Below are 12,011 nucleotides of genomic sequence, written 5' to 3'. Positions count from 1 at the left end.
TATTATGTTCTTCGACTGTTGTTTACCTAAACTTGAGAAATAAAATGTTCACTATAGAAGCACTTCTGTAAGTCGCTCTGGATAAGAGCGTCTGCTAAATGCTGAAAATGTAAATGTATTTTTCTGTAATTCTCCAACAGTGATTATTGAAGATTTTTCTGCCACACTTGGATCCTCATCCAGGCAAGTTTGTCACAGTTCCAGGTGATTTTTTCTAACTTTTCCCATCATTGCCCTTACTGTAAATATTGACATTTTTAGAAGAGTAGCTCTTGTTTACAGCCTTTATTTGATTAATGAAGGTCAACATACCCTTTTTCTTATTTAAATTGTGTTTTCTTGTCTTCCACATTTTTGAATGGGTTTTGTTTCACAATCCTCTCCAGGGTGCAGTTATCCCTATTGCTTGTACACTTTTTTCTATCACATCTTTTCCTTCCCTTCGACTCTCCATTAATGTGCTTGGACACAGAGCTCTGTGAACAGCCAGCCTCTTTAGCAATGACCTTTTGTGTCTTGCCCTCCTTGTGCAAGGTGTCAATGGTCGTCTTTTGGACAACTGTCAAGTCAGCAGTCTTCCCCATGATTGTGTAGCATACAGAACTAGACTGAGAGACCATTTAAATGCCTTTGCAGGTGTTTTGAGTTAATTAGCTGATTAGAGTGTGGCACCAGGTGTCTTCAATATTGTACCTTGTCACAATATTCTAATTTTCTGAGATACTGAATTTGGGGTTTTCATTAGTGGTCAGTTATAATCATCAACATTAAAAGAAATAAACATTTGAAATATATCAGTCTGTGTGTAATGAATGAATATAATATACAAGTTTCACTTTTTGAATGGAATAACTGAAATAAATCAACTTTTTCTTGATATTCTAATTTTATGACCAGCACCAGCACATATATATATATATATATATATAAATAATAACAGTTACAGGTTTCTTATAGTTTGCATGCATGTCTTGTATGTCATAGTGATCTTGTAATTTCAAGAATTTCTGCTATATTTTATGACTGTACAACAGGAACAAATCACAAACTTGCCATGAAGAATGGGATTCCAAACTCCATCAGATTAAAGGGCAAGAGACTGAATTGCTATATTCAGGTCTCTTCTCAGGTGTTGGATGGGGTTCAGATCTGGACTTCAGGTGTCTACATAGACAGCATTTTATGTCGTCCTTCACACACTCCCAAGAAGACGGCTGTCTAAATTCTAAATTGCCTTAAAATGCTGCCTACTGAGATGCCTTATTCTGAGCAATATTCTGACTGAATAACGAGGAGCATCCAATGCTTCCTCACCTGCGAAAGCAATGTCAGCATTCAATGCAGCAGAGCTTTTTTTCACCATTTTTCAGACTCTACCTACCATACAGATAATGTTTGTGGATATACAATTACTGATGGTAGTTTAAATTGTTTTTTTGTTTTTTTTTTATTTACATATAAAACCACCCAAACATTATCTGGTCAGTGGGGTTCCAGTTCAATTGGTAACTGTGGTACAGATTGTACAGAGCAACAACATATGGGCTACAGTCAGTAACTGTATATCCACACAGTTAATCTGTGTGTACGTACTAGATATATGTACTTTATAGAAAACAAAACAAAAAAAATTAAACCTGATAATAGTTTAATGAACCTGCTATTCTGTGAAAACACTTTGAGAGAAAATGTTAGAATATTAGTTTATGTTTGGTTGGTTAAACAGGCCTCTTAGTCAAATGTCAAACTGGGTTTAGAACACTGGAGTTCATTTATAACAGGGAACACTTGCTACTTTGTGACATGTACTGTAATAGATTTAATAATGGAGATTCACAAACAGTTCCTTGGACTTGCAAAGTTCAAAGAATCCAACTTTGTATCTGAATACACAGATAATTTATTTTAAAACACTATAGCTACCATATAGATTAAAGTTTGTGGATGCTCAACTACTATTGTGAATTTAAAATGTCTTTTAAATGTTTTCGTGGTTCTTTTGGTATTTTTTTATTTAAAACCACCCAAATATCATCTGGTGAGTGAGGGCCCCATTCAGTTAATGACTGTGGTACAGAGAGGTGACAAATGTGCAGAGCATGATCTGTAAATTAGGTGTACCTTATACAACCCCAAATCAGAAAAAGTTGGGACAGCATGGGAAAAAAGAAATAATAAAAAATTTCTTACATTTACTTTGACTTTATTTAATTGCAGACAGGATGCACCTGAGATATTTCATGTTTTATCTGCTTAACTTCATTTCATTTATTAATAAACATCCATTCCTGCATTTCAGGTCTGCAACACATTCCAAAAAAAGCTGGGACGGTAAAGCATTTACCACTTTGTAATGTTGCCAAACTTAAAAAGACGTTGTGGCACCGAGGATACCAATTGATTTAGTGTTTCAGCTTTTATTTTGTCCCATTCTTCCTGCAAACACGTCTTAGAATGTACAACAGTACGGGGTCGTCGTTGTCATATTTTTCCTTTCAAGATTCTCTATTGGGAACAGGTCAGGACTGCAGGCAGGCCGGTCCAGTACCCGTACCCTCTTCTTCTGCAGCCATGCCTTTGTAACGTGTGCAGCATGTGGTTTTGCATTGTCTTGTTGAAAAATACATGGACGTCTCAATGTTAAAGCTTTTCAGCATTAATTCTGCCATCACAGAAGTGTGAATGACCTTTGCCAAGGGCACTGACACAGCCCCATACCAAGACAGACCCTGGCTTTTGGACTTGTTGCTGATAACAGTCTGGATGGTCCTTTTCATCTTTGGTCCGGAGCACACAGCGTCCATTTTTTCCAAAAATGACCTGGAATGATTTATCTGACCACAATACACGTTTCCACTGTGTGATGGTCCATCCTAGATGCCTCCGAACCCCGAGAAGTTGACACCGCTTCTGGACATGGTTAACATAAGGCTTCTTTTGCACAGTAGTAAAGTTTTAAGTGGCATTTGTGCATGTAACTCTGTATTGTAGTGCTTGACAAATATTTGCCAAAGTAATCCCTCACCCATGTGGTTATATCAGCTATTGTTGAGTGGCGGTTCTTGATGCAGTGCCGTCTGAGGGATTGAAGATCACGAGCGTTCTTAACTTAAGCTTGCACACTTGGCCCTAATGCACTGAAATTCCTCCTGATTGTAGAGCTTGACAAAGGTTTAAAATGCAGTAATGGATGTTTATTAATAAATAAAATGAAGTTGAGCAGATAAAACATGAAATATCTTGGGTTCATCCTGTCTGCAATCAAATAAAAGTCAAAGTAAATGTAAGGAACACTGCATTTTTATTTTATCTGCATTTTCCATACTGTCCAAACTTTTTCTGATTTGGGGTTGTATACCAATAAATATACATACTAGATATATGTACCTTATAGGAAACGGGCAGCACTGTGGCTAAGTGGGTAGCACTGTCGCCTCACAGCCAGAAGGTTCTGGGTTCAATCCCCAGCCGGGGTGGTCCGGGTCCTTTCTGTGAGGAGTTTGCATGTTCTCCCTGTGTCTGCGTGGGTTTACTCGGGGTTTCCTCCAAAGTCCAAAGACATGCAAGTGAGGTGATTTGGAGATACTGTACTAAATTGTCCATGACTGTGTTTGATATAACCTTGTGAACTGATGAACCTTGTGTAATGAGTAACTACCGTTCCTGTCATAAATGTAACCAAAGTGTAAAACATGACGTTAAAATCCAAACAAACAAACAACCTTATAGGAAACAAAACAATTTGAAACTTGATAATAGTTTAATGCACATGTTATTCTGAAAATATCTGTGAGAGAAAATGCTAGAATATTAGTTTATATTGTGTTGGTTAAACAGGCCTCTCTTAGTTATGTCAGCCTGGGTTTATAAGACAGTTTGTTTATAACAGGGAACACTTGCTGCTTTGTGCTCATGTAATATAATAAAGAATAGCTGCTGTCCGCATATAAATGGCCACCGTTGTGTCAGCATATAAAAGCCGCGTTGTCATCAAACATACTAACAGAAAATTAAAACCCGTGTGCCCCCTTTAACAGATTGTTGAGTTGAATTCGAGTTATTTATACACAACAACTTTAACGAAATGTATCGTACAGAATGACAGTTTAAGCAAAGCCGTGTAGTTTTATCTGCACTGCAGCACCTGCATTTACCCGCATGTAGAAAAGTAACCCATAAGAAAACGAACCTCAGCAAACAGCTGCTACTTTTTCACTGCAGACCGGCAAGACAAGAAGAGAAAGCGTCTTAAAACTCACCCCAAAAAAAGCAAAGTGTCCTCAGGGATTAAAATAGCACTTTTTTAATCTCACGGTATCAAGCTTGTTGCTTGTTTAGCAACTCGAAGGAGGAGTGGAGGATCACTGGGAGGCGGGGAGGAAAAACAGCGACTCCATCCCGCCCCTCCACCTCAGCCATTAAATACAGCAACACTCACTCACCATCCATTTTCCTCCGTCCACTCACTGTACTGTACTGTACTGAGACTGTAAAGCATCTGAGAAATCAACATTACACCTTTCAGTTCAACTGATGAATAATTTAGGTTAAAAAAAACATCACAGACTAGCTATATACAGATTTGTTGATCAGTTTCGGCTGTTCAAAACCCAACAAATGCTGGTTGGTGAGAAGCAAAAACCAGTATATCCAACATAAAAAGACAACAAATGCTAGTCACCACTATACAAACCACAAATTCTAGGACAAATCCAGTGCCAAATCCAATGCAAAACACAAAAATAGGCTAATAGTCAGCTAATAGTAGCCAGTAAACTGTACTGCCAGTAGCCAGTAGCACTCACTGTACTGTACTGTACTGTACTGTACTGAGACTGTAAAGCATCTCAAGAATCAACATTAGACGTTTCAGTTCAGCTGATGAATAATTTAGGTTCAATATTTAGATTTTCCTGCAGAAAGAAACATCACAGTCTAGCTAAAGTGGTAATTGCTGCCATATACAGTTGTTGATCAGTTCAAAACCCCAAAAATGTTGGTTGGTAAGAAGCAAAAACCAGTATAACCAGCATAAAAAGACAACAAATGCAAGTCAGTGACAACAAACACCACCATACAAACATCAAATTCTAGGTCAAATCCAGTGCAAAACACAAAAATAGGCTAATAGTCAGCTAATAGTAGCCAGTAAACCAGTATAACAACACAACAGAGATGACCAGCACAAAAACAGCATGAGATAGTGGCATAACCAATATAACAACAAACCAGCATTTGTGATTTCTAAAAATGATTTTTACTAGTCACCAACCAGCACATTGTGTGGTCTGTGTTTTGGTCCCAAATAAAATGAGTAATAGATCAGTATTAATTAGTAATAAACCAGCATTGATAAACCAGTAGTAAGCCAGTTACAACCAGCAACCAGCTATTGCTGATCTGTGTTGTTTGGATATAATGTAGATGTAGAATTATATAGCATACACGCTAACCATATCATAAATGCAATAGGAATTTTAATTCCTCTAAATATATGATCATTTGTTTTACCACATCCATTGTTTTACCACATCCTGTTACATAGATCACCAGGGGTTTGTCATAGGTATCCTTTTCATTATGCAAAGTACACCATTTACTGATGAAGTGCTGGGGCTTGTGCGACCCTTACTGCTGAGGTTAATTTGATATTTTCAACAGTGAGACAGGGCTTGATTGATTAAACAGGCTAGTTCAGGTCTTATTTATGTATGTCAATAGCAAAAAGCTTTTTATTAGAGAAACAGTATGCTGTGCCCTTTCTTTGGACGAGGCGAATTAAAATGAAGTCCCATCCGAAGGGTACAAGCAAAAGAGACAACAAAAACATAGCAGGAATTTAATTATTTACCAATAATACATTTTTTTTTTGTTTTTTATAATTTTCCCCACTTTTTTCCCCAATTTTCTCCCCTAATCTAGTCGTGTCCAATTACCCTGCGTGTGTCCTCTATACTGATTCGACCCTTCACCGCTGACTGAGGACACCTCTCAACTGACGTACGCCCCCTCCGCCCTCAGTACAGACTGCATTTTTCACCTGCACAAGTCGAGTTCATACACAAACAGGCACTGTGTGCGGAGGGCCACACCCCATCTGCATTATTCCTCAGCCCTGTGCAGGTGCCATCAGTCAGCCAGCAGGGGCCGCAGTTGCACCAGTTATGAGGACCTATGATCCGACTTTTTACCCCAACCCTGAACAACAGCCAATCGTTGTTCATGAAGGCAGAGCTGAGATTCTATACGATGTATTCGAGACCCTAACTCTGGTGCGCTAGCGTACTTTACCGCTGCGCCACCTGAGCGGCTAATAATAACATTTTAATGTTGCATGGTGATTGAAATTGTTCTAAAAAGGACACAATCTTATTATTTTGTCTTTGCCATAAAACACTGTGTTTATGTTAAATAGGTGTGCCCTAATGTTAAATAGGTGCCCTGTACTATTATAATAAAAACACATAAAGTCTGATTCTGCTTTTATAGAGAAAGATTACTTCATGTAAACAATGCCCTGATTAAAATTAAATTCAGAGGACCTTCAAAGTATTGTGAAGACGCATGCAGCTTTAAAAGCCTACATCTCTAAAGTCATAGTTATCAATGCTCAGCAAGCCATACTGCCTTCAAACAGAAGAAATTCAGTAGTATTACTACTGAACTACTACTAGGAGTGGGTGTCCTACAAAGATCACGCCAGGAGCACAACATACAACGATAGTTCGCAGTATTTGCTGGGGCTTGTTTATATGTCTTCTCTCTACTTTTTAAAAAGGATAAATAAAATGAATAGACAAAAGGACTGCACAATGCAAAGTGTACAGAAAAACATACCCAGTCCTGACTATGGAGGTATGATTAGACAATAAATTTCAATAAATCTCAAAGTGGTATAGAATGTTTAACATTAATAGAATACTCTAATCTCTAATATTAATCATTAATATAACAAAATAAGCTTTGGACACATTAAATACATGGAATGTGATACATGGAAAGTATACAGGCAGAAATGCTGTGAGCAAACCTGAGTAACAGTGCCCAAATATTAGGAATGCTAAATCTGTCCAAATGTAGTTTGGTGATGGGTGTAGAGAAAAAGGTAAAGACCAACCACCAACAATACCAACATACAAATATTAAGGTCATTGTGAAAACATAAACGTATGTTTTGTTTGCACGTTTTAGCAATGACAGCAATGGCTAATTAGAAGGGTTGTCCACATAGTTTTGGCCATGAATTAACGAATGCAAATGCTCAGCAAATATTTTTTTAGTCCTTCATTGTGATTCTTACCTGCAACTTCTTGCCCTCTCTACCAAGTACTTGTTTGTTTATCTCTATGGCCTTTTGTGCCTGGACTAAAGCTCTTTAAATTCCTTTCCCATGGGGGCATGGGCAAGTATGTGTTTGGGAGGAACGGTCCAGCAGACACATTCAAAAAGGGCATCACACTGCCTATGTTACACACATTATATGGCCAAAAGTACACTGATCAGCCATAACATTAAAACCTCATTGTTTCTACACTCACTGTCTATTTTATCAGCTCCACTTACCATATAGAAGCACTTTGTAGTTCTATAGTTACTGACTTAGTCCATCTATTTCTCTAAATACTGTTTTAGCCTGCTTTCACCCTGTTCTTCAATGGTCAGGACCACCACAGAGCAGGTATTATTTAGGTGGTGGATGATTCTCAGCACTGCAGTGACACTGACATGGTGGTGGTGTGTTAGTGTGTGTTGTGCTGGTATGAGTGGACCAGACACAGCAGCGCTGCTGGAGTTTTCAAATACCGTGTCCACTCACTTTCCACTCTATTAGACACACCAACCTAGTTGGTCCACCTTGTAGATGTAAGGTCAGAGACGATCGCTCATCTATTGCTGCTGTTTCAGTTGGTTATCTTCTAGACCTTTAGCAGTGGTCACAGGACGCTGCCCACGGGTACGCTGTTGGCTGGATATTTTTGGTTGGTGGACTATTCTCAGTTCAGCAGTGACAGTGAGGTGTTTAAAAACTCCATCAGCGCTGCTGTGTCTGATCCACTCATACCAGCACAACACACACTAACATACCACCACCATGTCAGTGTCACTGCAGTGCTGAGAATGATCCACCACCCAAATAATACCTGCTCTGTAGTGGTCCTGTGAGAGTCCTGACCATTGAAAAACAGCATAAAAAAGGGCTAACAAAGCATGCAGAGTAACAGATGGACTACAGTCAGTAACTGTAGAACAACAAAGTGCTTCTGTATGGTAAGTGGAGCTGATAAAATGGACAGTGAGTGTAGAAACAAGGAGGTGGTTTTAACATTATGGCTGATCGATGTATGTAGATACTACATACCAGAGCTTATACCAGATTTTGCCAGACATACCAGATGTTGAGCATGGAACAGCACCACCAACTGCTAAAACATGCATGTATGGTCAGGTGCTTCATGAATTGCTTTTTTATGACTGAGCCACAGGATCAGTGTGTACAGTGCCAAAAGATGCATTGAGTAGTTTACAGACTGTAAGGCAGACATTCTATTCTCAAGAGGAAATTATAAATGTTGATTTATCTTTCTAACGTCTAATGGAAAAGCAGAGTATGGTAGATACATAAGTGAGGCTTTATCAAGCAACATTAGTGTGCAACATTACTAATGCTTTTAAGGCTAAAAGTAGGTGAATCCCCATAGTCACAAATGTAATTAAAAAGGGAGCAAATGGGGCGCTCATGTGGCACAGCATGATAAGTCGCTAGTACACCAAGATTCTAAACCCAGAATTCCAGGTCCCAGGTTCGAGTCTCAGCTTCGGCTAATGCCTGCAGCAGACAAAATTGGCCTCCAGTCTGCTAGGGTGGGAAAGGGTGGGAAAGCGTGGGAAAGCGTGGGAAAGGACAGAGGGGTGGGCCTGTGTAATGATCCTGGTTTTTCAGGGCGCCTGCACAGCACCTGCACAGTGGTGGAGGAGCACAGAGGTTGGGATGTGGCCCTTCCGTGCGCGAAGCCGGTCTCACTTGCAAATGCACTGAGGTGTGGGTGTATAAGAAGGGATCAGCAGACTGTTCACACATCAGAGGGAGTGTGTGTCAGTCAAGTCACCCCCTGATTGCCACGACTAGGGGCCCCCAGCAGCAGATTGACCATGGTAAATTAGTAGAAAAAGGGGGTAAAAAAGGGAGCAAATGGACCAGTTTCAAATTGTTTGTTTGTTTGTTCATTAGGATTTTAACGTCATGTTTTACACTTTGGTTACATTTATGACAGGAACGGTAGTTACTCATTACACAAGATTCATTAATTCACAAGGTTATATCAAACACAGTCATGGACTACTTAAATCTCCAACTCACCTCACGTGCATGTCTTTGGACTGTGGGAGGAAACCGGAGCACCCAGAGCAAACCTACACAGACATGGGGAGAACATGCAAACTCCACACAGAAAGGACCCGGACCACCCCACCTGGGGATCAAACCCAGGACCTTCTTGCTGTGAGGCGACAGTGCTACCCACTTAGCCACCGTGCCGCCCCAGTTCCAAATTAACAAGCATGTATTAGCTATTATAGTGTACTGTGTTGTACTGTTTTGCTGTGCAAAAAATTAATTGCTGTAATATTATGTAATGTATTAGCAAAAGAATAAAAATGTGTTGCCCTTGTTCTCTCAAGGGTAGCACAGAGATGCCAACTAGATAACACATACCCTTGGGCACTGTACAGCAGCTTGTCTCTTGTGTTCATTTATGGATGTACAGTACTACTTTGTGTTTTGTTAAACTGCAGGTGTGGGTGTCTGTCCTTCAGCTTAGGCTAATGCTTCAGCATGACATTTACATCAGAGGACTGCACTATACCACCTTTAAATAAGATTTTGCTTATATAGTCATCAATATCAGCTTTTTTCTAAATTGGGTATGTAAACAATTCAGATAGCAAAATTACGTGGGTCCAATGTCGGTGAACGTTGTTACAGTCATAAACACACACAGACGGTGATGACACTGCCATGTGAACACAGGACAATGAGCGATCAGTGATTCGGGGCGACAAGATGCCAAGAATTGATGCTGGTCTGAATGCAGGGTTATGTTACGAAGGATTCATCTCTCTCTCGCCATCTCTCTCCTCTCGCTCTATCCCTGTGTAAAATTATTAAAGCAATGCAAACTCTCTGAAGCGCCTGTTTAATTCACTATGTTAAAATATACAGAGAAGCCTAACGTAATTTCTAAGACACCGTGAACAAGTAGGTGGCACGGTGGCTCGGTGGGTAGCACCATCCTGTGCCTGTCGGTTTCTAAAAACATGCAGTCAGGTTAATTGGAGACACTGAATTGCCCAGTGTGTGTGTGTGTGTGTGTGTGTGTGTGTGTGTGTGTGTCTTCCCTGTGATGGACTTGTGCCCCGTCCAGGGTGTTACCGTGTGCCTTGCGCCCATTGAAAAGCTGGGATAGGCTCCAGCACCCCACCTGCGCGACCCTAATTGGATAAGCGATTAAGAAAGGTACATTTTAAGTACTGTTTTATATTCAGGTCATAAGATATATTTCTTTCTTAGATATACAGTATATGGGTTTCTACGCAAAAACAGATATTTTAGGTTATCAATATTGTTAAAATTGTATACTCACTCCCTTTGGCATTCTTTGCTTATATAAGTTTATTCATTTATTTGTGTGTGTTGACTTTATAGTAGACTTTGACCATGTCACTGCTATGCCCAGAGCTCTACTGATTCTGAGTAAGTTAGGATTTTGAATGAATATACACTGATCAACCATAACATTAAAACCACCTTCTTGTTTCTACACTTACTGTCAATTTTATCAGCTCCACTTACCATACAGAAGCACTTTGTAGCTCTACAATTACTGACTGTGGTCCATCTGTTTCTCTGCATGCTTTGTTAGCCCCCTTTTATGCTGTTCTTCAATGGTCAGGACTCTCCCAGGACCACTACAGAGTAGGTATTATTTGGGTGATGAGCAGTGACACTGACATGGTGGTGGTGTGTTAGTGTGTGTTGTGCTGGTATGAGTGGATCAGACACAGCAGCGCTGCTGGAGTTTTTAAACACCTCACTGTCACTGCTGGACTGAGAATAGTCCACCAACCAAAAACATCCAGTTAACAGCTCCCCATAGGCAGCGTCCTGTGACCACTGATGAAGGTCTAGAAGATGACCAACTCAAACAGCAGCAGTAGATGAGCGATCGTCTCTGACTTTACATCTACAAGGTGGACCAACTAGGAAGGAGTGTCTAATAAAGTGGACAGTGAGTGGACACAGTATTTAAAAACTCCAGCAGCACTGCTGTGTCTGATCCACTTATACCAGCACAACACACACTAACACACCACCACCATGTCATTGTAAATAATACCTGTGGTGGTCCTGACCATTGAAGAACAGGGTAAAAGCGGGCTAAAAAAAAAAGTCAGTAATTGTAGAACTACAAAGTGCTTCTATATGGTAAGTGGAGCTGATAAAATGGACAGTGAGTGTAGAAACAAGGAGGTGGTTTTAATGTTAATGGCTGATTGGTGTATTTACACTAAAATTTATTTGATCAAAATAATCAAATAAATTTGCTTTATTTTCTTTTACTAACTGAAAGGGACTCGTCAATCAAACCAATGCTTAAAGGCCTGGGTTTGTATCCCTGTGTCTGCCTGAGTTTTCTCCCACAAGTTTAAAAATGTGTAGCCAGGTCTGTTGGAGTTAGTAAAATTGCACTGTATGTGTGTGTGTCTGCCTGGTGAAAGACTGGTGATCTGTTCAGGGTGTTTCCTGCTTTTCGCTGAATAAATCATACCGCGACCCGGTCTGTGGTAAAACAGACAATAAATGAATGTTTGTGTAACGTTTATGTGTATTCAATTCAAACTTTGATTTATTACTGATCCTAGTATTGCTGTTTAGATTTAAATGATTATAAATGATAGTAAAATTCCTTTTTAATATTAACAGCATGTAAAAAGTTATTACGTAAAAAGTAATG

General features: G+C 39.6%; 1 protein-coding gene across 3 annotated transcripts in view; it reads right to left on the bottom strand.

The window, feature by feature from the left end:
* The window catches only part of tspan11 (tetraspanin 11), an 88,326-nt gene extending 77,665 nt beyond the window's left edge, over window positions 1-10,661 (bottom strand). Inside the window, exon 1 of one of the 3 annotated variants that reach the window (XM_062994715.1) lies at window positions 10,641-10,661. The gene's annotated coding sequence lies outside the window, so the exon portion shown is untranslated. Of the gene's footprint in view, window positions 1-4,189; window positions 4,374-10,640 lie in introns of those variants that run through there. The other 2 variants (XM_062994712.1, XM_062994713.1) reach the window with 2 other exon arrangements.
* Window positions 10,662-12,011: the final 1,350 nt, after the last annotated feature.

The sequence above is a fragment of the Trichomycterus rosablanca genome, chromosome 1, assembly GCF_030014385.1.
Source record: "Trichomycterus rosablanca isolate fTriRos1 chromosome 1, fTriRos1.hap1, whole genome shotgun sequence".
Taxonomy (NCBI): domain Eukaryota; kingdom Metazoa; phylum Chordata; class Actinopteri; order Siluriformes; family Trichomycteridae; genus Trichomycterus; species Trichomycterus rosablanca.
The sequence above is the reverse complement of the archived record's forward strand: the minus strand, read 5'-3'. Positions and strand labels throughout refer to the sequence as shown.